Source organism: Drosophila takahashii, chromosome 2L (assembly GCF_030179915.1).
Source record: "Drosophila takahashii strain IR98-3 E-12201 chromosome 2L, DtakHiC1v2, whole genome shotgun sequence".
NCBI classification, from domain to species: domain Eukaryota; kingdom Metazoa; phylum Arthropoda; class Insecta; order Diptera; family Drosophilidae; genus Drosophila; species Drosophila takahashii.
The window spans coordinates 28,119,081-28,125,080 of NC_091678.1; the positions used below are offsets into that span (position 1 = coordinate 28,119,081).

Here is a 6,000-nt window from a genome sequence, read left to right on the forward strand (position 1 = left end):
CACTAGAGCTAGGATGAGAGTGGTAGGTATAGATAGGATAGCGCGAGAGAGCAACAGTGGCAAGTGTCAACTATCTTCGCTTTCACCCTGATTCGATCTGGGGTTACCGCCACTTTTCCGGCGTGGGGTCAGGTCTTTCCGTTTTCGGCAACTGCAGAGAACAGTCCAAATTTTACCAGTGGCTAGAAATTCGTAAAGTTCACGCGAGTGCTAAGATCTGTGCCAGCGGAAAATATTCCATTTTAATTGGAAGCTAGCCGCAACTAAAAGGGTAAGGAAAAGGAAAGCTATTGGATAGGCAGATTGTACATTTGTTTGGGTTTTTATAGGCAACCGTTTGGGTTCGAAGGCAACCAAAAAGAGAGAGGGCGAATTTAGCTAAGAAGCCCGGGCGCATGAGGAGACTGCGTATCCAGTGTTCAAGTTCAACGCCAGCGTTTCATCAAAGAGCAGCAGCAGCGCCCAAGGAAAGGCGTAAATGATTGCCTTATTTTTCATCAGAGATAAGTTTTGCCCATTATAACCCATGCCCCGGCCCAAAGAGAATTGCATCCAGTGAATCTAGAGCAGAGTTTAGGCGACGAACTACCATCGAGCGATCATTTGAGGCGAAAGAAGAACCCAGGTTCGATCGAACACGGTCGCCAGTTTCGCCGTACGCTAAAGGCCTACACAACGTCGCCGCCACGATCTGCGGTTAAAAGTTATTTTCGGTAGTTTAAAAAGATATTCATTTGGGCCGTAAATACTCGTCGTTCCGGCCAAATCCCGATCTGGGAGTCGTCCGGGAACAGCCGCAACGGAAAGGCGGAGAGATTACACTCAAAAAAAAACGGCGTGCTAAATTCAAATTTTTTATTCTTGATTTTAATTTATTCCGAGATCCAAAATTTCAATCCCGTTTTGGATAAAAAAGGCTTAATTTTGTATTTTTGGGATTATTTTGAGCCCGAGAAATTTATGTTATCCTAAAAAAGATTGTATTAATACTTTTTTATCCGAATCTGGAATAAAAATTTGTACTTTAAGTCTGAAAAGATATATGTCATCCTAAAAAGATTAAATTATGACTTTTTTATCCGAACGCGATTAAATTCCGGGCTGTCATATAAAATTCGATCCGACTTGTTGGTTGAAAAAGATTTTTGTAAGATCCCAACAGGAATTCAAAACTTTTCACAAACCTGCTTTTTTTTATAAACCAAATGATTTACGAAACACTACTACCACGTTTAATGTTTTTAGTCTAAAGGAGTAACGTTGTTATTTTTCCAACAGATGGCACTGCATCGTACAGTAATAAAAACTAACTAATAAGGTAGCGCCATCTAAATGTGAAAATGTGTAAATTGGAAAACCTTAGCCAAAACTTTAATTTTCCGATAATTAAAGACTTCCAACTCATACCAACACTAATCGAACCAAACTGGTAACTTCTTGTGTAGACTGCTTTGACTTATACGTCAATAATTCAAAACGTTTAATAAATCAGTGCTATTTGAATTCAGTGTGTCCGAGAGTCAGTTCACTGTGTGGAAAGTGATCCGGTAATAGTGAGGCCAAGCTAAGTTTTGATGAACTGGAAGACGAAGACGATACAACAATAATAGCTTTATTAGCAGAAGAAGCATTACAGTGTTTATGAGGTAAAGTATACACATTTTCATGGGCAAAGCTGTTCAACATGTAAAGGCGTTGTTTTGTAAAATTAAAACTTTTTTTTGACTCTAATTTTTTATTTTCGTTTATAAATAGATTGTCAAGATTTAATTTGAAAATGCTGACTAACATGCGCAAATCCACGTAAAGGCCTTAAGGGATAAATTGCGCCTCACTCTTTTAAAAAAATAATGGAATGAAAAATAATTGACCAACAAATTTGTTTTAAGAACAACTCACCACCCCACATCCAAATCCTGGATCCGCCACTGCTGCTTACAATTCTCAGCCCAATTCAAATCAAGTAACAATGGAAAGAGGAGTGAAAAAGTGACCCTTGCTGGCGCGGAGGAAAAATTATTTCTTCAGCTGACAACAATATTCAACTATCAAGACCGTATAGAGGAGATTATATCCAAAAACAACTCCTTTTCTGATAGTCAGAGCAAATAACACCTTCCTTACGGTTATATCCACAAAATGATATGTAGTTTAGAATCAAGTATATTTAATATTAAAATAAAAAAGATTAAATAAAAACATAATTTTGTATCGGTTTTTGGGTTTTTGAGGATTTATTGGAATTTATATAATCTCGGCCGAGCTCAATTCAAGTACGTTTGGGATAAAAATTATCCCGTTTTTCGGGATTGAAACTATCCCGTTCGGGATTAAATTTAGTACGTTTGGGATAGAATCGATCTCGATTTTCGGGGTTGAATTAATCCCGGCCTACTCAATAACGATAAATTCAATCTATTTTGGCTTGCAAAACTACGGGATTACTTCAATCTTTTTTGGATCAATTTTAGCATATTCGGGCTTACCCTGTTTTTAATCCCGTTTCGCATTGATTCAATCCCGTTTGACTTGAATTTTTTTTTCAGTGTATCAACGTAGCGAATCGTTACACCTTCGAACCCAAGCGGTTGCCTTTAAAAACTCAAAAAATCATTACCAATCTGCCTATCTCCTCGCATTTCTTTTACACACCTACACTCAAAATAAAATTAACCCTAAAGTCAAGGAAATCGCCCTACTTTTGTCTTCAAGACAAGCTCGCCCTAAATTTTAGGGTCACATTTTTCTATATTTTTGATTTTTTTTGACGTCATATTTCTAAATTTTAGGGTAATTTTACTAAATTTAAGGGAAAATTTCTAAAAAGTAGGAAATTTTCCTAAAAAATAGAAATTAAAAACAAAACAAAAAAACATGTTCAATAATGATTTTTTTTTGTATATACGTTTGTATTATGTACTCCTCCCTATATACATATGCAGGCGTTGTGTGTCTTGTATATTGTGAATGTTAAAGGTTATGTATTTATTATTATGTATTTGCGCTTGGATTTCTTATCTAACCAAAGCCAAATGTGGTTGTAAATGTGGACTACGGGACTGCGGAAGATTGGGAATGTAGAAATTATGATTAGTTAATATTTTATGTTCATGAAAAAAACTTACAATTTTTACTTGTTCGTCGTGAGAATCGAACCCGGGTCTCCCGCGCGAGGAGCGAATGGCCTACATACTGGGCCATTGTAGCACTTAAACTTGCTGTGGCAAACCGAGCATTGTATGTAAAGGGTGAAGCGGACAACACATTTGAATACTAATTGCATAATTTTGACCATTAGCGTTTTACCTATTTACATACGTATATACATATGTATATATTTATGCTAACGCAATTTATATTATGTGTAGTATATAGAAAATAGCTGAATATAAACCTAATTATTTTTAGTTTACTGCTTGCCATCAATAAAAAAGAAATAAAAAAAAAATAAATAAAAATAAAAAAAAAAAAAAAAAAAATAACATTAAAAAAAAAATTTAAAAAAATTTGCTCTGGGACTCAAACCCTCGTCGATTCGATTGCTAACCAAGTGCTTTAACGGTCTGCGCCACGAGTACAGCCGGCCGGCAGCTGACAAGTTCTTGCATTGAACATTTTGGTGTGCCAGAGCATGTGAAAACAACTATTTCTATTTTTTAGAAAAACTTTCTACTTTTTAGGAAATGTTTCTATTATTTAGAACCCTAAATTACCCTAAACCCTAATTTTAGGGTTAGGGCACTCATTTTTAGAAAAGGTGTTGCCAAAATATTTTATTATTTTCGTTTGCCTTTCTATTTTTCAGAAAATAATTTCTAATTTTAAGGGCATTTTTTCTAGATTTTAGGGTGATTTTAGTTCATGGTAACCATTTTCTACATTTAAGAAAAACTTCCTGGATTTAAGGAAAACTTTCTTGACTTAAGAACAATTTCCTAAGATTTAGAAATAACTTTCTTGTATTTAGAAAAAAGAAATTTTAATGGCGATTTTCTAAAATTTAGGGTTAAATTTATTTTGAGTGTACATGTTAGGGTCTAGTTAAAAGGCAACTGGAATTTAACTAGTTGCAAATGAAACACATATGATCCAAAAATATAGCCTAGAGTGTAAATGTCTTGGGAAATTTAACAATAAACAAATCAAACACTCAAGGTCCTCGGTTCAATCCCCAGTCTCTGTACATTTTTTTTTGTTTTTTGTTTGCTAGGTGATGCTTTAGTTTAATTTAAACTTTGTTTAATCTGTCCGAGGCAATATATATGTGAAAAATCACTGTTTATGAATTATGTCACACTAAAATTCATAAACCTTGTTAGGGCATTACAAAATGTGATGCGTGTGTGGCTCAATCAGTTAGTGTGTCTACAAATGCAAAGGTCCCGGGTTCAAGTCCTAGAGAGGGCGACTTGCCTCAAAAAAAGTAAGATTGTTTTAATTCCATTTAATTATCATTTACTGTATTTGATTACATAATAATTATCAGAAATTCTCTAAGGACCGCGCCTATTAATTGGATGCTAAATTAGGAGAGCGTCAAGTTAGGCATCGTCAAGTACTAGTGAAATCCAATCACTTGATGGTTTAGAGACTAATTTTTAGTTTTTTCGTGAAAATATTTTTTTTAGTGTAGTTTAACAGCTGTAACCATAAATTGGTTAACAGTCACTAGTGCAAAACTAGTAGCAAATGGACTAGTTGTTTCCGACGACAAGCATATGAAAAATGGACCACTTCGTTACATGGAAATGGACATAACTTGAACTAGTTAACCTTCTTGACCCAACTAGTATTTAAATAGTCCAAAACTGATTCCGTTTCCTTCAGGGATACTTTTGCACGAATACAATACAGACCAAGTACAGACCAATAAGTCTGCTGATTACATTCTTAGCAGAATAATGACAGTAAGAAGCGTACAGGATGCCATTCCAGACCACCAGTTTGACTTTAAAAGTCATCACGGTGCCCCCGAACAAGCTCATCGGGTAACCCAGCACTACACAGATGCTTTCGAAAACAAGCAGTACAGCTCGGCAATCTTTCTTGATGTCAAGGAGGCCTTTGATCGAGTATGGCACGATCGCTTGATTTCAAGCTAAAAACTCTCTTGCCCCTTAAAATCGTACCTCGAAGAACGAAACTTCATGGCTGAAGTCAGAGGCGAAAGGTAAACTGTTAGAAGCATCCGAGCTGGTGTACCTCAGGGTAGTGTACTTGGCCACGTCCTGTATACCCTCTACACCGCTGATCTGCCAAAATCCTTGCGAACCGGGTACTATTTTGGCGACGTATGAGGACGATACTGCCTTTATCGCCAACTTAGCATATCGCATCGAAGCGTCCCGAATAACTCAAAAACTTTCTAGATCTGTATAGCGAATGGACGACCAGATGGAATATTACTATAAAAGGAAGCAAGTCCCAGCATTGCAACTTCTCCCTAAGAAGTAAAATCCTTAGCAGGGTTAAATTCCAGGACACAGTCATCCCGCAGTCCACCCTGGCCCAGTATTTGGGAGAAATCTTGGACAAGCGTCTTACGTGGAGGCAGCACATAACCAAAGTCGCAGCCACTTGTCGTGCCAAACTTCGAAAGCTGAACTAGATGCTTAGAGGCTGTTCAAGTCAATCGTGGTCCCATCGATTACGTACTGGATTCAAAAATGGGACACTGCTTCGGATTCCAACATCTTGCGGATTCAAAGAATGTAACATCTTGCGGATTCAAAGAATGTAAAACACGGCTCTGCGCACAATAGCAGATGTACCTTTTTATACCCTTGCAGAGGGTATAATGATTTCAGTCAGAAGTTTGCAACGCAGTGAAGGAGACATTTCCGACCCAATAAAGGATAAGAATACATATCAGCATCACCGGACGAGTCGATCTAGCTATGTCCGTCTGTACCTCCGTCTGTCCGTCCGTCTGTCCATCAGCCTGTCTGTCCGTTTCTAAGCAAACTAGTCTCTCAATTTTTAAGCTACCGGCTTGAAACT

The 6,000-nt window shown here is 37.0% G+C and overlaps 1 long non-coding RNA gene across 1 annotated transcript; it reads left to right on the forward strand.

Moving 5' to 3' along the window:
• Positions 1-136: 136 nt before the first annotated feature.
• LOC138914813 (uncharacterized) lies at positions 137-2,156 on the forward strand. The gene is made up of 3 exons (XR_011420625.1): positions 137-271; positions 330-1,646; positions 1,756-2,156. It is a non-coding gene; the product is annotated as an uncharacterized lncRNA (long non-coding RNA).
• Positions 2,157-6,000: the final 3,844 nt, after the last annotated feature.